This window comes from Microcaecilia unicolor, chromosome 1, assembly GCF_901765095.1.
Source record: "Microcaecilia unicolor chromosome 1, aMicUni1.1, whole genome shotgun sequence".
Taxonomy (NCBI): Eukaryota; Metazoa; Chordata; class Amphibia; order Gymnophiona; family Siphonopidae; genus Microcaecilia; species Microcaecilia unicolor.
In genome coordinates this window covers 46,398,907-46,425,503 of record NC_044031.1, presented here as the reverse complement: position 1 = coordinate 46,425,503, position 26,597 = coordinate 46,398,907, and the positions used below count along the sequence as shown (strand labels likewise).

Genomic DNA, 26,597 nt, shown 5'->3' with positions numbered 1-26,597 from the left:
TAGAGGGAAGATGGATATGGAAGAAAGAGGGGAGACAAAATGAATTTGAGAAGGAGGCAAAGAAACTGAAGAAAGCTGAACGTGAAAGATCAGTGCCAAACAGACATAGGGCAGGAGGTGAGAAGAAATTGCAAATGGAAAGGAGTCTCTGTAAACAGAGTTAATAGAACAGAGTAAAGCAGAACCAAAGATTGGGAACAAGATGATTGGAATAAAATCACCAGACTACAAAGGTAGGAAAAATGATTTTATTTTCAGTTTAGTGATTGAATTATGTCAGTGTTGAGAATTTGCATGTGTTGGTTTTATTTCGCACTGTACAGAAGGACACGCATTTCTTTGTTTCTCTGGTGTTGCACGACATGCAGAGTCCTGTGTATCTGCTTTCAGTTTTTGTCTGCATGGTTTTTGCGGTTCCATATTTTGTATCAGGTGAGAATCATGTTCTGCACCTGCAACTGAGGTAAATGATTCTGCTGGCATTTGGTGTCTGTGTAGGAATCTGTAACAGTCCATCTTGTTCCATTTTTCCAGTAGCATATTTAAATGAAATAACTACTTCTGAAAGTTACAGGTATGGATGGGGATGGAATGAATCTTAGCGGAGACAGGCAGGTATGAGTTAGATTCCAGTTTTGTGCCTCGACAATGTTTGTACCTTGTAAGTGTGCCACGAAATGAAAGGTTGAAAATTTCTGAACATCCTTTTCCCTGCCATTTTTCCAGGGTCCTGCCCATACATTCCTCACCTTCCTCTCTGCTTTTCTTGTCTCCTTCTCCATCTTCCTTTGAATCTAGGGGGTCCCAGAATGCATAACATGGTGGGGAGAGATGAAGAGGAACCGGAAGAAAAGAGGGATGGGGAGACAAAGGACTCTAAGGGTAGGAAGAATTGCAGACGAGAAAGAGCAAGGAGTAGGTGAAGATAAAAGTAGTAAGCAAGGAGGTGTTAGAGGGAAAATGGAAAGGTACCCGAGGGAGAATATATGGAGATAAAGCAACTGGGGTCGGGGATGATAGGAGTGGGAGGTGGTGGCTGGAACATATGTTCAACTGATTCTTGCTGTACACTGCTTTGTGCTATTTCTTCAAAAAGGTAGTAAATACATTCAGATAGATAGATAAGCATGGGCGGGGGAGGTGGAGATGGAGAGGAATCTGGAAGGAAGAGAAGAGAAGGAGCATTTGAAACAGAAGAAGGGAGTCAGTAGGGAGTAGAGGGCAAGGTCTTTTTCTGCCGTCATCTACTATGTTACTATGTATGTTACTGCCTTTTTATAATCCTAGATCTGCCCATGTATGCTATATAAGAAATTCCATAAAATGTATTTTCTGATGTACAGTCAGATTGAATACAGGACTATTGTGTGCATATTTGTTGCTACAGCAGGACATGGGGCAATTTCTTGAAAAACAGGACTGCCCTACATGAAGCATGACACCCAGCTATTCTCTGTCATCCAATACCTCCCCTCTCTTTTCTCCTCACTTGTCACATGTGTAGTCTTTGAGGTTCATCTTCTTCCCATCTCTCTCACTTCAGACATCCCTCCCCTTCAGGTGCTTCTTGACCTCCCCTTTCCAACACCCCCCCCCCCCCCAAACACACATCTTCCTGTATTGCCTTTCTCCATTTCATAGTTTCCATTTCCCATGAATTGTGACCAAAATATGAGGTACACACTTTTTCATTCAAAAAGTAGAACACTGTAAGAATTACTATACTAGTAGAACAAATGGGGGGAAAGGATCCAGGAGTAAGACCACAGAGATCTACCCTTGATCTAAACATAAAATATGACATCAGTAAATCAGCAGATGTTCCTATTCCTGGGTCCATTTCCTCCTCTTGTTTCAATTCCACAGACCTTATTCAATCTCAAGCTCTACTTTTGTTTTTATACCCCTAAGGCTCCTTTGTGTTTATCCCATACTTTCTTGAATCACATTCCTGGTTTGTTTGGTTTTTTTTGCTCAATCATATCAGTAGGAGGCTATCGTCAAACTATGAGAGAAGGCTCTGCTGAGTCCCAAGGGTGGGATGAGTAAGTGACTTGAGACATTGGGATAGTTGGAATAACCTGATTTTATTTATTTATCCTCTACCTCTCCCATCACAATGCATTTTGGCACTTCTGATTCTGCATGTCATTAGGAAACATTTGACAAGTACTGTACCCAAAGGCATTAGGACAGTGCTTATTTATGATTTACAACATTTGATTACATATTTTACCACAATAATCCATGAAAGTTATAACCAAAATTAATAAAATAATAAATTACCTGAAAAGAAAATATCCAACATGCCCTCTTAACCCCTTCTCTCTCCAAGCACCACCCCATCACAAACTTGGGTAACCTAATCTCAGTAATATGTCCTTTCATCTCCATCTCCTAACTATAACCAATCTGTTTAAAAATAACTTTGTAGTCGGGACTCCTCTTAGCATTTAGCACAAGCTAATTGTTGGCACAAGCTAAATCCGTTAGCACACCCTAGTAAAAAGGACCCCCAGGAATTGAAAAGCTTTTATTATTCCTGAATGAGAGAATTTTACTTTCTTGTCTCTGTTCCTCAGGTAGATCAATCCAGATCTACCAATCCAGGGACTGTCTTCCTTCTATGTTTGTGCAGCGCTGCGTACACCTTGTAGCACTATAGAAATGCTGAATAGTAGTAGTAGTAATCTTTGGGCCCACAATAACTCAAAGCCCTGTTACTATGATCATAGTTCTCTTACATGAGCCTATGGGCCAAGAGCTCACTGGTGAAACAAAGGCTTCATGATGCAGGGACCTAAAAACAAGGCATAAAGCCTTGAACTTGATTCACTGCTCTACTGTCAACCAATGCAAATCTCTAAGGATTGGAGTAACACAGCCCTATCAATCTTGTGGTTGTAGTTGTACTAGCTGAAGCCTGTGCAATCAGATTAGGGCAAGGCATGATAAAGACTATTACAGTAGTCCGTTATTGATGACCACATCAAGAAACATGAAAGCAAGTGCCTTGGTCTCCAATAACTCATGCAACGTTCTGCAAAAGTTAGACTTTCAAAGCATTGAGACTTGTGCCTTTAACACTAATGGAAGAGTGGCCTAATGGATATTACAGTGGTCTGAGAACCAGGAGAAATGGGTTCAATTCCCACTGCAGCTCCTTTTTCTCTCTCTCTCTGTCAACCTTCCCTCCCTTTTGTTTTTCCCAGGTTATGAACATGCAAGAGGAGACACCAGTAGGTAAGAGTCACTGCTCTCTCATGCCTCCTGAGGATGGCAAGGGGATCACACAGTTTTGCAGTCAGTTGTAGAAAGTATTATTATACTGGGGGGTGCAGGACAATGGTTTGTCTTCCTGATTCCCTTCACACCTATGGACAGCCCTGCATCTGAGTAGCGACATCCTTCTTCTAGAAATACAATACCTTGAACGGCTGTGCATTGCTTGTTTAAGCCAATCAGAACAGACTGGATTGGGATTTTAAGCTTTTGGGGTCTATGGTGTGTCCCAGTTTCTACTTGTAGAAAGTATGTCAGAAGTTTAGAAGCATTTGCGATGTACAATGGATGGACCAGACTCATCATATTCCTGCTTGCTGATCCACATTTGCTGGAAGGTGGACAAGGAGGCCAAGATGGACCCCCCAATCCACACTGAATATTTCCTTTCAGGAGGGGCTATAATTTTAATCTTCATAGTGGTGGGTGCCAAAACCATAATTTCTTTTTGCATACGGTCTGCAATTCCAGGAAACATGGTGGACCCACCACTCAAGGACTGTGTTGGCATAGAGATCTCTCCGTATATCAATGTCACATTTCATGATGCTGTTGTAGGTGGTTTCATGGATGCCTGTGGACTCCATCCCCAGGAAAGAGGGTTGGAAAAGAGCCTCAGGACATCGAAAACGCTCATTGCCTATGGTGATAACCTGCCCATCTGGTAATTCGTAGCTCTTCTCTAATGAAGAGGAGGAGGCTGCGGTGACCATTTCTTGGTCAAAATCCAGAGTTACATAGGAAAGCTTCTCTTTGATGTCACGGACTATTTCCCTCTCAGCGGTGGTGGTGAAGGAGTAGCCACGCTCAGTCATGATTTTCATTAGGTAATCTGTTAGGTCTCTTCCAGCTAGATCCAGGCGCAGGATAGCATGAGGAAGAGCATAACCTTCATAAATAGGTACTGTATGGGTGACCCCATCTCCAGAATCCAGCACAATTCCTGTTGTACGTCCAGATGCATAAAGAGAAAGCACAGCCTGGATGGAGACATACATGGCTGGGGTGTTGAAGGTCTCAACATGATCTGGGTCATTTTCCTCTCTGTTGGCTTTGGGGTTCAGTGGAGCCTCAGTCAGTAGGACAGGATGCTCTTCTGGGGCTACCCGAAGTTCATTGTAGAAGGTGTGGTGCCATATCTTCTCCATATCATCCCAGTTGGTAACAATGCCATGCTCGATGGGGTACTTCAGGGTGAGGATGCCTCTCTTGCTCTGAGCTTCATCCCCAACATAGTTGTCTTTCTGACCCATCCCCACCATAATACCCTGCAAGGGAAAGCATAAGGTCAGTGATGTTTCTTGAATACAGACTTGAAGATCCTATTCCCTCATTACTAAGGAAATAATGAAATATAGCAAATCAAATCCCTAATTTGTGTGCTCTTGTTAAACATGATTTAATACTTACAAAGATTTATCAGAGAATTGAGCACTAACATAAGCATTAAATTCTGTTGATCTATGTAAGAACAGTGGTAGAAATATTTCTCTGGTTCAATGAGAAATCAATTATGAAAACCTGAACTGAGTTACGGAGAATATATTCTTTACTCCAGTGTATTGACTCCCACCTCTTCCTATCGTCCTAAAAGAAAAATCCATAAGCCGTTATTAAGATGGACTTGGGAAAAGCAACTGCTTATTTCTAGGATAATACACAACAAACTGTCAGTGGAGCAGCTCACACTTATTTATGCTTTAATAAGGGATGTCTCATACTGTCACACAGGCACTTCTTTTTTGTGCTTCTTTAAAGCCTCAGCTTTAGTGACTCAGTTAAAATCATCGACTACCCCCCAACCACCGATAGTGCTGTCAACCACTGTTGGAAGCAGGATACTAGGCTAGATGGACCATGGTCTGACCCAGTATGGCTATTCTTAGGTTCTTTCTATTCTTACTACCAGCAATCTTATTACTCTCTTCTCCAGTGTCTGCCCTTCTGTCCCATTTTTGCACCTTTCCCTAGCACACATTCCTCTTGCCTCTTTCTTATTCCTAGTATCCATCCCTGCCTTCATCTTTTACCCTACACCTCTTTCCCCAGCATCCATCCATCCATCCCTTGTGCCTCTCCTTCTCTCACCCCCCCCCCCCCCCCATAGCATCTGCTCTTCCCCTCTCTTTGGTTGCCTGAGTAGCAGGAGTCTGTAGAACGGGATCCCACCGCTGTATTTTCTCCTCAGTGTAGGCACTGCAAGTACATTCAAAATTCGCAGTCATGGACTAGCATTTCATGATGCTGGTCTCATCAGGAATACTGCCCTGTGACTAAAATTCCTCTAAGCGGAGCGCATGAGCGATTGCTCATATATTTTAGGCGTGTCACTCACAGATTTTACATGGTTGCTCACAAATTTTTTTTTGTGCTGTATACAGAAATGCATTGCTGATAATGGAGCTCAAAAACTGCTGTTTTTTTTAAAACTTGTTGCTCACAAACAAAATAATTTGCACACACCAGGCCACTCCTTAGAGGAAACACTGCCTGTGATCATAAATTTTGAATGTTCTCACAGTGTCTGCATTAAGGAAGTAGAGCACTGGGGGAGCTGCTGCCTAGGCTTTCGCCACTTTACCTAGCCAACACCTTCAGCTGGCAGGTTCTGGGAATCTCTGCTTGCTACACTGCGCCACCTGGTGGCGGGCCTCGGGATCCCTGCCAGCCATGCTGATTTGCCAAGTGACTGCTCATCTTTGGTTGGCTGGGTCCCAGTGCAGACTTCTTTGCCATTCCTTAAATTCTGATGCTCTAGGCAACCACATATTTCTTGCAGTGGTAAAAACAGCCGTGTCTAGATGCCTAGTTGGTTGACAGATGATTAGATGTCCATCACCTGCAGCCCCCATCTGAATGCCCAAAGCAATCTCTTACATAGTAATCAAGGGAATGCCCCCCACCCCTCACCCGCTGCATGTCTTTACTAATTCAACTGCAACACCTCTGTGCAAGAGCATCCTGTGAGGTCCCTGCTTTTCAGGGAGAAGGAATAGAGAGGGATAAAGTAGCAAATGCCTCAGTGAAAATGGAGGAATAGAACAGAAAGAGGAGGATTAAAACTTGCTAGTCGGTCTCACTAGATCTACTGTACCAGACTTATCAACAGGAACCAAGTGAAACACATTACGGCTACAGAGTGCAGCAGCTACATACATGCTATTGACTGACAAACACTCCGCACAAAACACTTCTATGTATGCCAGCCATGTGGATAACTTAACTGTACAGCTGTTCATGCTGCTGAAATGAAAAAAAAACTGAATGGATGGGATTTTTCATTTGAATACAGAGTTGGGTATCTGGCATTCTAACAGCTTGATCCATAACCCTGGCTTGGGGCAGTGCCCAACACATTGTGTTACCTGGTGACGAGGTCTTCCCACAATGGAAGGGAAGACTGCTCTAGGGGCATCATCCCCGGCAAACCCTGCTTTGCACATCCCTGAGCCATTATCCACCACCAGGGCTGCAATTTCATCATCCCCCATGACACTGCCTCACACTAAGCAGGCAGAAACAGAGGAGAACCTGCAGGAAGAGAGAGGACAGACAGGATAAGGATAAGGGTGAAGGCACTGCAGCAGACAGATTTTACAATAAGTTCAGTTTCAGTACATGCTACACAAGCAGTTACTTACTATGAAGTGACAGGCAGAGACAAAAGCTGGATCCTGGTCAAGGATTTTTTTTCAGCCACTTTGCTGTGTCTGGGTAGACTGCAGTTTCTGCTTGTTTTATCCCTCCCTCTCTGTCATACTCACCCCTCTATGCTGTAATCTTTTAACTCTTTGCATACTTGAGCCCTAGTATTAATATAGTACTCCACCATGAGCAGAGTGAACAGCTGATGATCAAAGAACAAGGGGTCTTCCAGGTCAGGATTTGGGGAATATAAGCAGAATACAAGACAGCATTAGTACAACAGAAGGGATCCTTCAAATTAAAGAATCACCGATGCCAATGCTGGTCAGTCTTGAGGTACAGCAGAACAGTGGGTGGGATACAGTGATGGGCATGAAGATTAGAATAGTAGAGATGTACATCAGTACATAAGTAATGCCACACTGGGAAAAGACCAAGGGTCCATCGAGCCCAGCATCCTGTCCACGACAGCGGCCAATTCAGGCCAAGGGCACCTGGCGAGCTTCCAAAACGTACAAACATTCTATACATGTTATTCCTGGAATTGTGGATTTTTCCCAAGTGATACTGCAGCTCAGCATTAAGGTATGTTAGCAGAGTGCAGGAGTTAACAGCAGCTCAGAAATAAGGTCGGGGATTAAGGCAAATTAGCAGAATACGACTACTGCAGGTAAGGACTCCAGTATGTTAAAGCAGTGGGCAGTATGTATAAGAGGCTTGCTTAATGCGGCTGGAGACAGCTTGAAAGTCTCCATCTGAAGAGGCAGGACTGGGGCTAACTGGGCATCACTTTGGTCTCAGGGCTCCCATGGTCTAAGGTGCTGTCAGACGTGAGGAGGAAGGACAAAGGAGTGGAGGAGTAGCTTAGAGGCAAAAAAAATCAGAGAAACCAAAGTTCAAATCCTGTTGCCACTCCTAATGACCGTGGACAAATCATTGGACCCCTTATTGCTTCAGGAACAGGAAAATAGCTAGTGTACCCTGAACATATCTTTAGCTTTCATTGAAAAGGTATCAGCTAAGTGGTATTGAGTTAACAATCCAGCACCAGTATGGACCACTAGCAACAGTTCCAGTATCTATTGGTGTCATGCTCCTTTGTGGCCAGGCTGCTAAGTGGGCCCTCTTTTACTTGAATTTCACAATATCCCATTCTGTGGTGCTGAATAAGAGAACAGGATAGTCAGGTGGTGAAGTGACTATGTAGCTGGTTCTCACCATTTGTGAGCTGGCCACATGTGGGGTTATGAGGAACTCACCGTCCCCTTTTTCCCACCTCCTGTCATCTCCCTTCTCTTCCATTTTCTTTTCCATCAGTCTAGAATCTCCTTATCTCTTCTCTTTTTCCATCCATCTCCATGGCCTAGAATCTGCTTGCCCCTTCTCTCTTCTGGTTCCTCCTCTCATAGTCCAGTATCTCTCCATCCTCTCTCCCTTTTCCTCCACCCCCCATGATCCAGCATCTATCCTGGTCCCCTCTTTTCCCCTTCCTTTTCCTGCTGTCCAGCATCTCCCTACTTCTCCTCTCTTCCTCTTCCTATTGTGCAACTTTCCTCTACCCCGTTTCCCTTCCTTTTCCTGTTGTGCAGCATCTCTGTGTCTCCTCTCTTTCACTTCACCCCCACAGTCCAGCATCTCCCCTCTCTCTTCCCCTCCACCCCTATGGTCCAGTATTTCTCCGTCTCCACTCTTTTTCCCTGCACACTCCCTCCACTTAAGTATTTGTTCCTTCTGTTTCTTGCCTCCCTCTCCCAGTAATCCACATTTCCTTCTTCTCTTTGCAAAATGGGTCATTGCCAGCCCTGTATTAAGATTTTAAAAAAAAAAAACGCATCACTACTTGGGACTCTGCACATATAAGTGGCTTATTTTGCTTGCCACCCAAATGCATAAGTGCTAGGTTTTACAAAACTGGATATGCAAGGACAGTTAAATAAGGTGCTGGAGCTGCAAAACTCTTAGATGATTATAAATACCAGAAAAAAAGTAGAACTCTTTAACTGGGCAGAAGACGCTCACAGCAGCCATTTTGACCACCAGGGAGCTGCAAATGTAGGCCCGGGGGCAGAGGCACCTATGGGTGTGGGGGATCAGTCCAGGTTGAGCTGTTACTCTTGGGGGGGGGGGGGGGTCAGATGGGCTTAGGCATCTCTGCCATTATGTGGGTCCAGGCCGATACTCAGTCAGGACCCACATAACTGTCTTATGCAGGCTGTCGCTTAATACTGGCCAAGACCTGCATAAGTTCTGATGGTCAGTGCTCTGTCAATTAGTCCCAGATATTCAATGCTGGTAACCGGATTCTGCCCATGATCTGTTCACTAACTCCATGCTCAGCCAGTCCCAATTTCCCACTTATGATCATGACATCCAAAACAACATAATAAATAATTGCAGAAAAAAGTCAACTGGTTTATCCATTTCCCCCCATTATTCCTGTTCACTACTAAGGATTCATCCCAACGGATAATTATACATAAGTACGTAAGTATTGCCATACTGGGACAGCATCCTGTTTCCAACAGTGGCCAATCCAGGTCACAAGTACCTGGCAAGATCCCCAAAAAGTACAATATATTTTATGCTGCTTATCCTAGAAAGCAGCGGTTGAGCACACACAGCCACGATATGCTGAAATCCGATGCGGCGATACTCCCCCTTGAAAAAGATTAACGAAACAGGGACCTGTCGGGGTGCAAGAGTTTGCCAGCCGGCACAAGTTAAGTGCTGAGTATATTTTGTATCGAGTGCTTTAAAAGTCACAAGTTTCTTGTATCATCCAGCCTCAATAATTTTGTACTAACGGGGCTGAATGAATTGGTAGCCATAGGGCAGTGGAGGTTGAGTCAATGATTAGCAAAGGCACGTACAAGTGATCCATCATTGGGTGAGATGTGAATAATCGTGCACAATATATGAGACTCTAATCCACCTAGTTATTTCAACAGCTATTGTTTTATGGTTACTCATCTATATACACTCAGTGATAATTCTTGTGCTATAAGTCCATAACTGAGTGAGGTCACTATCACATTGTCAATAATATCCTAGAAATAAGCAGTAGATTTTCCCCAAGTCCATTTTAATAATGGTCTATGGACTTTTCCTTTAGGAAGCCATCCAAATCTTTTTAAAACCCTGCTAAGCTAACTGTTTTTACTATATTCTCTGGCAATGAATTGAGTGAAGAAAATTCTCAGATTCATTTTAAATTTACTACTTTTAGCTTTATTGCATGCACCCTAGTCCTAGTTTTTTTTTTTTTTGGAAAACGTAAACAAGCGATTCACTTCTACCAATTCCACTCCACTCATTATTTTATAGAACTCTATCATATCTCCCCTCAGCCATCTTTCCTCCAAGTTGAAGAGCCCTAGCCACTTTAGCCTTTTCTCATAAGGAAGTCATCCCATCAACTTTATCATTTTTGTCGCCCTTCTCTGTACCTTTTCTAATTCCACTATATCTTTTTGAGATGAGGTGACCAGAATTGAACACAATATTTGAGGTGCAGTTGCACCCTAGAGTGATACAAAGGCATTATAATATCCTCATTTTTGTTTTCCATTCCTTTCCTAATAATACCTAACATTCTATTTGCTTTCTTAGTTGCTGCAGCACACTGAGCAGAGGGTTTCAATATATCATCAACGATGATGCCTAGATCCCTTTCTTGGTTGGCGACTCCCAATGTAGAACCTTGCATTACGTAGCTATAATTCGGGTTCCTCTTTCCCACATGCATCACTTTGCACTTGCTCACATTAAAACTTCATCTGCCATTTGAATGCCCAGTCTCCCAGTCTCATAAGGTCCTCTGGTAATTTTTCACAATCCTCTTGCGATTTGACAACTTTGAATAACTTTGTGTCATCAGTAAATTTAGTTACCTCACTAGTTGCTCACATCTCTAGATCATTTATAAATATGTTAAAAGGCAGCAGTCCCAGCACAAACCCCTGGGGAACTCCACTATCTACCCTTCTTCTTTGAGAATACTGACATTTAACCCTACTCTCTGTTTTCTGTTAACTAGTTTTTAATCCACAAGAGGCACTACCTCCTATCCCATGACTCTCCAATTTCCTCGGGAGTCTTTCATGAGGTACTTTGTCAAACACCTTTTGAAAATCCAGATACACAATATCGACCGGCTCGCCTTTATCCACATGTTTGTTCACCCCTTCAAAGAAATTTAATAGATTGGTGAGGCAAGATTTCCCTTCACTAAATCCATGTTGGCTTTGTCTCATTAATCCATGTTTTTGAATATGCTCTGTAATTTTGTTCTTTTTAATAGTCTCTACCATTTTGCCCGACACAGATGTCAGGCTCACTGGTCTATAATATCCCGGATATCCTCTGGAAATTTTTTTTTTTTTTTAAATCGGTGTTACATTGGTCCCCCCCTCCAATCTTCCGGTACCATGCTTGATTTTAAAGATAAATTACATATTACTAACAATAGTTCTGCAAGTTCATTTTTCAATTCTATCAGTACTCTGGGATGAATACCATCCGGTCCAGGAGATTTGCTACTCTTCAATTTTTCAAATTGAGCCATTATATCCTCCAGGTTTATAGAGATTTCATTCAGTTTCTCTGACTCATCAGCTTTGAATACCATTTCTGGCACCAGTATCTCTCCCAAAGCTGCCTATAAGGTACATCATTCCTTACCTGAGACAGATTTTATTGTGTTTCTTTTTCTGTACCCCACCACCTTGGGTACATGAGCACACAATATTCCTTAATAACTTACCCTGCACCCCTCTCCTTCCCATGTTAACCATAATCTAAATGCCCCAGAATTCAGCTTCCTAAGTCTCCATAGTCTTTCTGGATAGTACCTCGCCTCCCCCAATTGGTTTCTGGGAAAGTTGTGGGTTTCTTTAAATAATTACAAATTTAAGACCACCCATAATCATCATATTATATTTCTATAGATATATGATATGATGACATTTAAATTCTAAAATTTGTACTTCATTTTTATTTTATTTACTAAGTCAGGTCTATGAATTCTGGTGTGCTTAGTGATGTTTCTCACACACAAAATGTCATCTCCTGGAGGTCACATGATGCTGTAGTGAGAGAAGACATGAGTGACTTGCTTCGGGACCCACAGCCTGATATTTTGTCAACTGTATGGTCCAAACCTACCTCTTACCGGCATAGAAGACTGCTGAGTTATATGGACAGATTTCTGGAACGTCCGGGGGGAGTGATGACTACTAAACCTGCTCGGGGAGACTGTGAAACATCTAGACTGGCAGAAGACAATACAGCGGGCTCTACCATAAAGCTAATGCTACATACCTGTAGAGGGTATTCTCCGAGGACAGCAGGCTGATTGTTCTCACTGATGGGTGACGTCCACGGCACCCCCTCCAATCGGAATCTTCACTAGCAAAGACGTTTGCTAGCCCTCGCGCGCCGATGCGCACCGCGCATGAGCGGTCGTCTTCCCACCCGAACCGGCTCGTGTTCGTCAGTCCCGTATATAGCAAGACAAAGACAGGAAGACACAACTCCAAAGGGGAGGTGGGCGGGTTTGTAAGAACAATCAGCCTGCTGTCCTCGGAGAATACCCTCTACAGGTATGTAGCATTAGCTTTCTCCGAGGACAAGCAGGCTGATTGTTCTTACAAACCCGCCCGCCTCCCCTTTGGAGTTGTGTCTTCCCTTGTCTTTGTCTTGCTATATACGGGACTGACGAACACGAGCCGGTTCGGGTGGGAAGACGACCGCTCATGCGCGGTGCGCATCGGCGCGCGAGGGCTAGCAAACGTCTTTGCTAGTGAAGATTCCGATTGGAGGGGGTGCCGTGGACGTCACCCATCAGTGAGAACAATCAGCCTGCTGTCCTCGGAGAATACCCTCTACAGGTATGTAGCATTAGCTTTATGGTAGAGCCCGCTGTATTGTCTTCTGCCAGTCTAGATGTTTCACAGTCTCCCCGAGCAGGTTTAGTAGTCATCACTCCCCCCGGACGTTCCAGAAATCTGTCCATATAACTCAGCAGTCTTCTATGCCGGTAAGAGGTAGGTTTGGACCATACAGTTGACAAAATATCAGGCTGTGGGTCCCGAAGCAAGTCACTCATGTCTTCTCTAGCCCCCAGGCTCACTCGAAATAAACATGGTCAATTGGGCCTCGCAATGGCGAGGACATAACTGAGATTGACCTAACATTTTATTCAACTAACTGAGAGTGTAGCCTGGAACAGAATAAAAAATGGGCCTAGGGGGGTGGAGTTGGATTCAAACCCCAAACAGATTCTGAAGCACCGACTGCCCGAACCGACTGTCGCGTCGGGTATCCTGCTGTAGGCAGTAATGAGATGTGAATGTGTGGACAGATGACCACGTCGCAGCTTTGCAGATCTCTTCAATAGTGGCTGACTTCAAGTGGGCCACTGACGCTGCCATGGCTCTAACATTGTGAGCCGTGACATGGCCCTCAAGAGCCAGCCCAGCCTGGGCGTAAGTGAAGGAAATGCAATCTGCTAGCCAATTGGATATGGTGCGTTTCCCCACAGCCACTCCCCTCCTGTTGGGATCAAAAGAAACAAACATTTGGGCGGACTGTCTGTTGGGCTGTGTCCACTCCAGATAGAAGGCCAATGCTCTTTTGCAGTCCAATGTGTGCAGCTGACATTCAGCAGGGCAGGAATGAGGACGGGGAAAGAACGTTGGCAAGACAATTGACTGGTTCAGATGGAACTCCGACACCACCTTTGGCAAGAACTTAGGGTGAGTGTAGAGGACTACTCTATTATGATGAAATTTGGTATAAGGAGCATGAGCTACTAGGGCTTGAAGCTCACTGACTCTACGAGCTGAAGTTACTGCCACCAAGAAAATGACCTTCCAGGTCAAGTACTTCAGATGGCATGAATTCAGTGGCTCAAAAGGAGGTTTCATCAGCTGGGTGAGAATGACATTGAGATCCCATGACACTGTGGGAGGTTTGATGGGAGGCTTTGACAGAAGCAAACCTCTCATAAAGCGAACAACTAAAGGCTGTCCCGAGATCGGCTTACCTTCCACACGGTAATGGTATGCACTGATTGCGCTTAGGTGAACCCTTACAAAGTTGGTCTTGAGACCAGACTCAGACAAGTGTAGAAGGTAGTCAAGCAGGGTCTGTGTAGGACAAGAGCGAGGATCTAAGGCCTTGCTGTCACACCGGACGGCAAACCTCCTCCATAAAAAGAAGTAACTCCTCTTAGTGGAATCTTTCCTGGAAGCAAGCAAGACACGGAAGACACTCTCTGACAGACCCAAAGAGGCAAAATCTACGCTCTCAACATCCAGGCCGTGAGAGCCAGAGACTTAAGGTTGGGATGCAGAAGCACCCCTTCGTTCTGGGTGATGAGGGTCAGAAAACACTCCAATCTCCACGGTTCTTCGGAGGACAACTCCAGAAGAAGAGGGAACCAGATCTGACGCGGCCAAAAAGGAGCAATCAGAATCATGGTGCCTCGGTCTTGCTTGAGTTTCAACAAAGTCTTCCCCACCAGAGGTATGGGAGGATAAGCATACAGCAGGCCTTCCCCCCAATCCAGGAGGAAGGCATCCGATGCCAGTCGGCCGTGGACCTGAAGTCTGGAACAGAACTGAGGGACCTTGTGGTTGGCTTGAGATGCGAAGAGATCTACCAAGGGGGTGCCCCACACTTGGAAGATCCGGCGCACTACTCTGGAGTTGAGCGACCACTCGTGAGGTTGCATAATCCTGCTCAACCTGTCGGCCAGACTGTTGTTTACGCCTGCCAGATATGTGGCTTGGAGAAACATGCCGTGACGGCGAGCCCATAGCCACATGCTGACGGCTTCCTGACAAAGGGGGCGAGATCCGGTGCCCCCCTGCTTGTTGATGTAATACATGGCAACCTGGTTGTCTGTCTGAATTTGGATAATTTGGTGGGACAGCCGATCCCTGAAAGCCTTCAGAGCGTTCCAGACCGCTCGTAACTCCAGGAGATTGATCTGTAGACCTTGTTCCTGGAGGGACCAGCTTCCCTGGGTGTGAAGCCCATCGACATGAGCTCCCCACCCCAGGAGAGATGCATCCGTAGTCAGCACTTTTTGCGGCTGAGGAATTTGGAAAGGGCATCCCAGAGTCAAATTGGACCAAATCGTCCACCAGTGCAGGGATTCGAGAAAACTCGTGGACAGGTGGATCACGTCCTCTAGATCCCCAGCAGCCTGAAACCACTGGGAAGCTAGGGTCCATTGAGCAGATCGCATGCGAAGACGAGCCATGGGAGTCACATGTACTGTGGAGGCCATGTGGCCAAGCAATCTCAACATCTGCCGAGCTGTGATCTGCTGGGACGCTCGCACTCGGGAGACGAGGGACAACAGATTGTTGGCCCTTGTCTCCAGGAGATAGGCACGAGCCGTCCGAGAATCCAGCAGAGCTCCTATGAATTCAAGTCTCTGTACTGGGAGAAGATGGGACTTTGGATAATTTATCACAAACCCCAGTAGCTCCAGGAGTCGAATAGTCATCTGCATGGACTGTAGAGCTCCTGCCTCGGATGTGTTCTTCACCAGCCAATCGTTGAGATAAGGAAACACGTGCACTCTCAGTCTGCGAAGCGCTGCTGCTACCACAGCCAGGCACTTCGTGAACACCCTGGGCGCAGAGGCGAGCCCAAAGGGTAGCACACAGTACTGGAAGTGACGCGTTCCCAGACGGAATCGGAGATACTGTCTGTGAGCTGGCAGTATCGGGATATGCATGTAAGCATACTTTAAGTCCAGAGAGCATAGCCAATCTTTTTCCTGAATCATGGGAAGAAGGGTGCCCAGGGAAAGCATCCTGAACTTCTCTTTGACCAGATATTTGTTCAGGGCCCTTAGGTCTAGGATGGGACGCATCCCCCCTGTTTTCTTTTCCACAAGGAAGTACCTGGAATAGAATCCCAGCCCTTCTTGCCCGGGTGGCACGGGCTCGACCGCATTGGTGCTGAGAAGGGCGGAGAGTTCCTCTGCAAGTACCCTCTTGTGCTGGAAGCTGAAAGACTGAGCTCCCGGTGGGCAATTTGGAGGCATGGAGGCCAAATTGAGGGCGTATTCTTGCCGGACTATTTGGAGAACCCACTGGTCGGAGGTTATAAGAGGCCACCTTTGGTGAAAAGCTTTCAACCTCCCCCCGACCGGCAGATCGTCCGGCACGGACACTTTGATCTCGGCTATGCTCTGCTGGAGCCAGTCAAAAGCTCGCCCCCTGCTTTTGCTGGGGAGCTGTGGGGCCTTGCTGAGGCGCACGCTGCTGACGAGAGCAAGCGCGCTGGGGCTTAGCCTGGGCCGCAGGCTGTCGAGAGGGAGGATTGTACCTACGCTTACCAGAAGAGTAGAGAACAGCCCTCCTTCCCCCATAAAAACGTCTACCTGAAAAGGTAGATGCTGAAGGCTGCCGGCGGGAGAATTTGTCGAAAGCGTTATCCCGCTGGTGGAGCTGTTCTACCACCTGTTTGACTTTCTCTCCAAAAATGTTGTCCGCACGGCAAGAGGAGTCCGCAATCCGCTGCTGGATCCTATTCTCCAGGTCGGAGGCACGCAGCCATGAGTGTCTGCGCATCACCACACCTTGAGCAGGGGCCCCTGGATGCAACATCAAAGGTATCAAATACCCCTCTGGCCAGGAATTTCCTACAAGCCTTCAGCTGCCTGACCACCTCCTGAAACGGCTTGGCTTGTTCAGAAGGGAGCTGGTCCACCAAGTCCGCCAGCTTCCGCACATTATTCCACATATGGATGCTCGTGTAGAGCTGGTAAGATTGAATCTTGGCCACGAGCATGGAAGAATGGTAGGCCTTCCTCCCAAAGGAGTCTAAGGTTCTAGAGTCTTTGCCCGGGGGCGCCGAAGCATGCTCCCTAGAACTCTTAGCCTTCTTCAGGGCCAGATCCACCACACCAGAGTCGTGAGGCAACTGAGTGCGCATCAGCTCTGGGTCCCCATGGATCCGATATTGGGATTCTATCCTTTTGGGAATGTGGGGATTAGTTAGTGGCTTGGTCCAGTTCGCCAGCAATGTCTTTTCAGGACATGATGCATGGGTACTGTGGACGCTTCCTTAGGTGGAGAAGGATAGTCCAAGAGCTCAAACATTTCAGCCCTTGGCTCATCCTCCACAACCACCAGGAAGGGGATGGCCGTAGACATCTCCCGGACAAAGGCCGAGAAAGACTCTCGGGAGGAGAAAGCTGCCTTTCAGGGGAGGGATTGGGGTCAGAAGGAAGGCCATCAGACTCCTCGTCAGAGAAATATCTGATGTCCTGCTCTGCCTCCCATGAGGCCTCATCATCGGTATCAGACACAAGTTCACGGACCTGTGTCTGAAGCCATGTCCGTCTCGACTCCGTGGAACCACGGCCACGGTGGGAGCGTCAAGAGGTGGACTCCCTGGCTGGCAGCGGCAAAGCTCCCTCCCCCAACGTCGTCGGGGAGTCCACCTGGGAGGCAGCCGAAACCGGTACCGCAAGCGGCACCGGTACCGGGGACCTCACCCGGGCAAAGGGCCAGCTGTCGCCTCACTCAACGGCACCGGAGGCGCAAGCACCCCCGGTACCGGAGGAGAAGGACGCAACAGCTCTTCCAGAATGCCAGGAAGAATGGCCCGGAGACTCTCATGCAGAGCGGCTGTAGAAAAAGACTGAGAAGCTGGTGCAGGCGTCGAGGTCAGAATCTGTTCCGGGCATGGAGGCGGTACCGGGCTGTCCGGGGTAGAGCGCACCGACACCTCCTGGATGGAGGGTGAGCGGCGACCCAGAGCTCCTGGTACCAAGTCAGGAAGGTGACCGGTGACGATGCTTCTTCGACTTCTTCGAGCGAAGCATGTCACCGGAGCTCCCCGGTACCGATGAGGAGGACGTTGAATCCAGACGTCACTTCCTCGGGGCCGGGGCCGAAGAAGGTCGATCCCGGGGGGGCTGTACCGCAGGAGCCCTCAGGGCAGGAGGAGACCTACCTGAAGGCTCACCGCCACCAGCAGGGGAATGGACAGCCCTCACCTGCACTCCAGACGAAGCACCACCGTCCGACAACATCAGCACCAGAGGGGGTCCCGGTACCACCGACGCTGACGCACTCTTCCGAAGCCTCGGTACCGACGATGCAGGAGGAGGACGCCTCGATGCAGTCGATGTCGATGCGGTCTCTGAAGACTTCAGTGCTGCCGACGCCGATGCGCCCGACGAATCTCTAGATGCCGATGCCGTTGAAGCGCCGGAGAACAGAACGTTCCACTGGGCTAATCTCGCTACCCGAGTCCTCTTTTGCAAAAGAGCACAAAGACTACAGGCCTGCGGGCGGTGCCCAGCCCCCAGACACTGAAGACACGAGGCGTGCCTATCAGTGAGCGAGATTACCCGGGTGCACTGGGTGCACTTCTTGAAGCCGCTGGAAGGCTTCGATGTCATGGGCGGAAAAATCACGCCGGCGAAATCAAAATTCGCGATGATGACAAGAGGCACCGATACAAAAAGGGGGGAAAAAAACCCGTGCGGGCGGCCAACAAGGCCGCTCCCGAAAGCGAAAGAAAACTTACGCTGGGAAAAGACTAGAAATACGGGAAAAAGGTTCTGTCTCTTCTTTTTTTTTTTTTTCGAAAAACACGAAAGACGCGCGAGGTCCTCTGAGGTACACGAAACGGCGACAAAACACGACCGTCCCGAGTGCGGACAAAAGAAGACTGACGAACATGAGCCGGTTCGGGCGGGAAGACGACCGCGCATGCGCGATGCACATCGACGCGCGAGGGCTAGCAAACGTCTTTGCTAGTGAAGATTCCGATTGGAGGGGGTGCCGTGGACGTCACCCATCAGTGAGAACAAGCAGCCTGCTTGTCCTCGGAGAATGGCAGTTTCTCAATTCATGGAGGTGGCTTTGAGCAACCTTCGGTGAGTAATAGAAAATGCGTTGGGCCCAAAATTAGAATCACTTGCTGGCCAGTTGGCGAATTTGGGAGCTTTGCTGCAAGAGACAAACAAATGAACTACTGAATTAGAAGCTAGAGTATCAGCCCTAGAAGACAATAGTCACCCGCACCTAGGAGGCCAAGATAGAGGACTTGGAAAATTGATCCCGCAAAGAAAACCTGCATTTTCTTGGTATCCCTGAAACTATAACAGATCAACACTTGCTGTCAGAAATGGAAAATTGGCTGGAAAAATCGCTCCCTTTAAGTGACGGAGTGGACCCCGCACAACTGGAAAGAGCACATCTTCTGGGTAAAAAAACTAGTGAGGGATCTACGTCTGAGCATTGTTATTGTGAAGTTTCACAATTATATCCATAAAAGTAGAAACACTGAAAAAATATAAATCCTGTCGTGACACTTTGAAATATGATACTCCAGTCCAGGTTATCCAGGATTTCTCGGCAGCCCTGTCTGGCAAACATAAGTTCTTTCACCCGATATCTGCTGCGTTAGCTGACAAGCAAATGCGCTTCATGTTTTTATAGCTGGCAATACTGAACGTTTTTCATTTGCGTCACTGGTGTACATTTACTTCCCCCCTGTTGAAGAGGGAGACTTTTTGAATACGCCTGATCTGCCCACATGAGTTTGGACAACAAGTTTTTGCAGTATCACACATTGAATATTAACAGCAACTCTAGGTTTGTGTTTGGAAGAGGTTGATAATATATGGGTTTTTTCATTCTAAAAGACCACAGTTTAAAATAGCTATATTGGCTGTGGGTTCCGGATGGCATCTTTAAACATGATTAGTTTAGGAGACGTTGGCATGGGTTAGATGGTTCTATGTGGTAATATGGGGGGCACTTGGTGGGGAGTTTGGGTGGGGGAGACGGGAAAAACTGGATGGTAAGGACTGTATGGTTTGATATCTGTTGGTTATGCAGGGATTGGTGGGAGTCGTGGTGTTTCTTATTTGCTGTTAATGTATTTATTATTTCTTCTCTCTTTCAGCTACAGGAGTATTGGTTCTTGAACACTTTATGGTATACTATATGGGCACTTTATTTTTGTGCTTCCTGGGGTGAGGGCTGGGCACCCTGGGTTGGTTTGAAATTGATCTGTCACACAATATTACATGATGGCGTGATCTATGTTTAGGGAAATAACTGCACCCGAAGGGGTGAGTTTTGACATGGAATGTTTCTGGAATTACTTCCCCAATAAAATGTGTGAAAATATTGCAACAGTTTAACAGGTACAAGGCAGATATTATATATCTGCAAGAAACTAAACTAAATAACATCAAAAAACGAGTCAAGGCTGGGTGGGGGAGGTTCATTATTCTTCCTCTCCTCGCCGCCGGGCAGGGGTAGCAGTACATGTCCAGAAAATGTTGCAATGTGAGGTTAAAACTTTGATAAAAGATGATTATGGGAGGTATTTGCTGCTTCAAATTACACTTCCAGGATATAAGTTTCAAATGTTGGCGACTTATGGTCCTAATCAATATGAGAATGCATATTTTAAGAGTCTGATCCAGCTAGGTATGTGAGATATGTCAATCCCATTATTAGTAGTGGGAGATTTTAACCAAGTGATGGATCCTAACATGGATCGCTCTTGGAACGTAGGGGACGTACAAGCGAGAACAGATCGAGGTCTCCCATATTTGACAACATCCTTGGGGTTGATGGATTTGTGGTGCCTTTATCATCCTAGTGAACGAGACTACATGCATCTTTACAGGGTACATGGAACATAGTAACATAGTAGCATAGCGGGTGACGGCAGAAAAAGACCTGTATGGTCCATCCAGTCTGTCCAACAAGATAAACTCATATATGCTACTTTATATGTATAGCTGACCTTGATTTGTTTCTACCATTTTCAGGGCACAGACCGTAGAAGTCTGCCCAGTACTAGCCCCGCCTCCCAATCTCTGCTAAGCTTCTGAGGATCCATTTCTTTCAAACAGGATTCCTTTATGTTTATCCCACGCATTTTTGAATTCCGTTACCGTTTTCATCTCCACCACCTCCCGCAGGAGGGCATTCCAAGTATCCACGACTCTCTCCGTGAAAAAATACTTCCTGACATTTTTCTTGAGTCTGCCCCCCTTCAACCTCATTTCATGTCCTCTAGTTCTACCACCTTCCTGTCTCCGGAACAGGTTAGTTTGCAGATTAATACCTTTCAAATATTTGAACGTCTGTCTCATATCACCCGTTTCTCCTTTCCTCCAGGGTATACATGTTCAGGTCAGCAAGTCTCTCCTCATATGTTTTGTAATGCAAATCCCATACCATTTTTGTAGCTTTTCTTTGCACCGCTTCAATTTATTTTTACATCCTTAGCAAGATACAGCCTCCAAAACTGAACACAATACTCCAGGTGAGGCCTCACCAACGACTTGTACAGGGGCATCAACACCTCCTTTCTTCTGCTGGTCACACCTCTGTCTATACAACCTAGCAACCTTCTGGCTATGGCCACCGCCTTGTCACACTGTTTCGTTGCCTTCAGATTCTCAGATACCATCACCCCAAGATCCCTCTCCCTGTCTGTACATAGACTCTTACTGCCTAACACATACGCCTCCCGTGGATTTAGCAGTTGTGGTATCGGACAAACAATTGCTTGCCAGCATCCGGGATATTCGTCTGCTTACTAAACATGTTTTGTATTGGGAACAACAGTATAAGTTTGTTATGTGCCTTTATATTTCACCACACCGTACGTTCTTAACACACCTGGACATGTCTGGTTGCTGCTTAAAATGCCAGGCCTCTGGGACTACCCTAGGCCACATGTTTTGGAAGTGTCCATATATTGTGCATTATTGGCACACTATAGGCACACACATTTCATCTCTTTGGAAGTCACGTTGGATGCAGAGACCCAAAGCTCTTTTTGTTATATTTGATCTTCAACGCTCTGTATTGAAAAGGCTACTAGTTTCCTTAAAAGAATTGTTATGTTGGGAATGAAGGGTATATTGATTAACTGGCTGAGCACAGTATCACCTTCTTTAGCACAATGGAGATCATTGATTATTACATAGGCCTCTGTGGAACATGTGAATTTTCTGACAGACTCCACTTTAGGCGTAAAATTCTGTACAATATGGGAGCCATGTTTGGCATCATTGACTCCTATAGATCGTATCAGATTATTGAACTCTTGAATTTTTTTTTCCTCCCCTCTTCTATGGGGAGTGTGGGAAGATGGTGAGGGGTTTCAAGGGGAGAGAAGGGAAGAAGGGGAGGGGGGGAAAAGTTGATTTACCTCTGCTTTCTGGTTATTGTTATGGCTGTGCTTTTCACATAACTGTATGCAATTGTTGATGTACTACAATAAAAATAGATTTACAAAAAAATAATGTCATCTTCTTTCCATGAAATTCATTTTGCCTCTTTTGAGGGAAAGAGTCAATGAGCTTTGTTGCATCTTCCAAACTGTATGAAGCTACTCAATTATGTGTGACTCCTTGTCCTGATTACAGAAAAAGAATGCTTCGGTTCTTTCATAATGGGAAGGTGTAGGGAGCATTATTCTTCAACTCTCTCTGAAAGACTTCGTAGTTCACTTAACTGCACTTGCTCAATCAAGATATAGTTGCAATTCACATATGGTTTCCCCCCAAAAAAGTCTAGCTATTTTATAGAAGTGAAAAAGGTGGTGGAAATTGTAGAGCAAGAGATGTGAGCCTGAATTTGACTGGGAAAGCAACTAGATTGATATTTTATTTATATTAGGATTTATTTAATATATTTTACAATTTATTGGCAGCTTTTGTCAATGATTTTAATCTTTGTTACGAGGTGGGGGTGTTTGCAAAAGATTTTGGATTACGGAGCCATCTTTGTTCTATCTTTTGGTAACAGATACTTAAGACTAGAATCAGTAAAAGGCACCCAAATTTGGGCACCGAAAAAATAAGCCCCGAGTGCTATTCTATAAATGGTGCTCCGATTTGGGCGCTGTTTATAGAATACTACTACTACTACTATTTAGCATTTCTATAGCGCTACAAGGCATACGCAGCGCTGCACAAACATAGAAGAAAGGCAGTCCCTGCTCAAAGAGCTTACAATCTAATAGACAAAAAATAAAAAATAAGCAAATCAAATCAATTAATGTGAACGGGAAGGAAGAGAGGAGGGTAGGTGGAGGCGAGTGGTTACAAGTGGTTACGAGTCAAAAGCAATGTTAAAGAGGTGGGCTTTCAGTCTAGATTTAAAGGTGGCCAAGGATGGGGCAAGACGTAGGGGCTCAGGAAGTTTATTCCAGGCGTAGGGTGCAGCGAGACAGAAGGCACGAAGTCTGGAGTTGGCAGTAGTGGAGAAGGGAACAGATAAGAAGGATTTATCCATGGAGCGGAGTGCACGGGAAGGGGTGTAGGGAAGGACGAGTGTGGAGCGATACTGGGGAGCAGCAGAGTGAATACATTTATAGGTTAGTAGAAGAAGTTTGAACAGGATGCGAAAACGGATAGGGAGCCAGTGAAGGGTCTTGAGGAGAGGGGTAGTATGAGTAAAGCGACCCTGGCGGAAGATGAGACGGGCAGCAGAGTTTTGAACCGACTGGAGAAGGGAGAGGTGACTAAGTGGGAGGCCAGCAAGAAGCAGATTGCAGTAGTCTAAACGAGAGGTGACAAGGGTGTGGATGAGGGTTTTGGTAGAGTGCTCGGAAAGAAAGGGGCGGATTTTACGGATGTTGTAAAGAAAGAAACGACAGGTCTTGGCGGTCTGCTGGATATGAGCAGAGAAGGAGAGAGAAGAGTCAAAGATGACCCCAAGGTTTCGAGCTGAGGAGACAGGGAGAATGAGAGAACCATCAACAGAAATAGAAAACGGGGGGAGCGAGGAGGTGGGTTTGGGGGGGAAAATGAGAAGCTCGGTTTTGGTCATATTTAATTTCAGGTGGCGTTGAGACATCCAGGCAGCAATGTCAGACAAGCATGCTGAAACTTTGGTTTGGATGCAAGGTGAGATATCAGGGGTAGAAAGGTAGATTTGGGAGTCATCAGCATAGAGATGGTAGGAAAAGCCATGGGATGAGATTAATGAACCAAGGGAAGAAGTGTAGATAGAAAAGAGGAGGGGACCAAGAACAGAACCCTGAGGTACGCCGACAGGCAGAGGGATAGAAGTAGAAGAGGATCCACCAGAGTGAACACTAAAGGTGCGGAGGGAGAGGTAGGAAGAGAACCAGGAAAGGACAGAGCCCTGGAATCCAAGTGAGGACAGGGTATCAAGAAGTATGCTGTGATCGACAGTGTCAAAAGCAGCGGAAAGATCAAGAAGAATGAGGATGGAATATTGACCTCTGGATTTAGCCAGTAATAGGTCATTGGAGACTTTAGTAAGCGCAGTTTAGGTTGAGTGGAGAGGGCGAAAACCAGATTGTAATGGGTCAAGAATAGCATGTGAGGAGAGAAAATCAAGGCAGCGGCGGTGAACAGCACACTCAAGTAATTTGGAGAGAAAAGGAAGGAGGGAGATGGGTCGGTAATTAGAGGGACAAGTAGGGTCAAGTGAAGGCTTCTTAAGGAGAGGTGTGACCACAGCATGTTTAAAGGCAGCAGGGACAGTCGCAGTGGAAAGTGAGAGGTTGAGAATGTGACAGATAAAAGGAATAAGAGTAGGAGAGATGGCATTAAGAAGGTGGGTGGGAATGGGATCAGAGGAACAGGTGGTACATTTTGAGGAAGAAAGGAGAAGTGTAGTTTCCTCAATAGTAACTTCAGGAAAGGAGGAAAGGGAATGAGGGGAAGAAGAGAGAGGGGAACGGACTAGTGGAGGGAGAGCTGGTGAGGTAGAGAAAGCAAGGTTTATCTTTTGAACCTTGTTGTGAAAGAATTCAGCAAGGGTCTGAGGAGATAATGAAGGGGGAGTTGGGGGAGGGGGCACCTTGAGGAGAGAGTTCAATGTGGTGAAGAGAAGTCGAGGATTAGAGCCAAGAGAGTTGGTCAGTTGGATATAATAATCCTGTTTGGCACGTAAAAGAGTAGATTGGAAGGAGGTCAGCATGAACTTAAAGTGTAAGAAATCAGCAAGGGCCTGAGATTTCCGCCAGAGGCGTTCGGCGGAGCGGGTACAGGAACGTAGGTAGCGGATATTAGAAGTCAGCCAAGGTTGGGGTTTTGTACGCCTTACAGGGCGGGTCATCAAAGGTGCAAGAGTGTCTAAGGCAGAGGATAGAGTATTGTTGTAAGAAGAAACAGCCTCGTTGACAGACGTGGATGGTGCCACAGTAGAGAGGAGGTTTGAAACATGGGAGGATAGAGATGAAGGGTCAATATCGTGAAGATTCCTAGATAAATTAGATAGGATAGGACGGGACTGGGAGGGAGGAGATTTAAGTGTGAAAGTTTTAAGATGGTGATCAGAGGACGGATGATCAGCGGCAAGGAAACTAGAAGGTGAACAGTTGGAGGAGAAGATGAGATCAAGACAGTGACCATTTTGATGAGTGGGGGAGGTGGAGCATAGTTGGAGATTAAAGGACGACGTTAAAGCGAGTAACTTGGAAATATAAGAGTTGGAAGGATCATTAGCAGGAATATTAAAGTCACCAAGGATGAGAGAGGGGGAGGAAGGATCATGGAAGAAGGCAAGCCAGGCGTCAAAGTCACTGAGAAAGGATGAAAGGGACTTATCAGGGGGACGATAAATGACTGCTATTCGAAAAGGCAGAGGAGAGAAAAGGCGGATAGAGTGGACTTCAAAGGAGGAAAAACAGTGAGATTGAGGTGGAAGAAGGGGTTGAAATCTGGAGGAGGGAGAGAGAAGTAGTCCAACACCACCCCCACGGCCAGCAGGGCGAGGAGTATGTGAAAATAGATAACCGCCATGGCACAGGGCTGCAACTGAAGCAGAGTCATCAGGGCAGAGCCAGGTTTCTGTTATGGCGAGCAGATGGAGGTGACGCGAGATAAAGAGGTCCTGGATATAGGGGAGTTTGTTACAGATAGAGCGGGCATTCCACAGGGCGCAAGAGAAGGGCAGAGAAGAGGAGGGGAGTAGAGGAATAGAGATGAGGTTAGAGAGGTCACGGTGAGAATAGTACCGTAGCACCGGCATCCACCCCCAACTTTGGGCACAAGGATTTACACCAACTGAAATCTGATATAAATCCCCACAAGCAAATTAGGGGCCCTGTTTACAAAGGCAAGCTAGCATTTTTAGCATGCGCTAAAAATCAGTGTGTGTTAACTGTGTAGACATCCGTAGGAATATTATGGGCATCTACATGGTTAGCATACAGTAGAAACACTAGCACATCTTTGTAAACAGGGCCCTATGTGCGAATCCCCCATATTCTATACTACTGCATGCATCTTAGTTAATGCCCCTGACCCAACCATGCCCCTCCCATGCCAATGCCCCCTTTTCAGTTGCAAGTTAAAACATTTCTGTGTACGTCCTTATTTATTTATTTATTGCATTTGTATCCCACATTTTCCCACCTCTTTGCAGGCTCAATGTGGCTTACAATACAGCATGAATAGTGGGAATAAAAAGAAAATAGACATTTAGTATTACATAACGATCTTGGTTAACATGATAATGATAAAGCATGATGTGTGCACAAGTCCAAATTGCTGCCAATTAATGTCAATAATTGATTGTTAGATCCCAGTTGTCTAACCATAATCTAAATGCCCCAGCATCCAGCTTCCTAGGTTTCCATAGCCTTTCTGGATGGTATCTCGTAAGTTTGAGCACCAT

The 26,597-nt window shown here is 46.1% G+C and overlaps 1 pseudogene; it reads right to left on the bottom strand.

The window, feature by feature from the left end:
* Window positions 1-3,544: 3,544 nt before the first annotated feature.
* Window positions 3,545-6,804, bottom strand: LOC115465942 (annotated as a pseudogene).
* Between the last annotated feature and the right edge of the window lie 19,793 nt (window positions 6,805-26,597).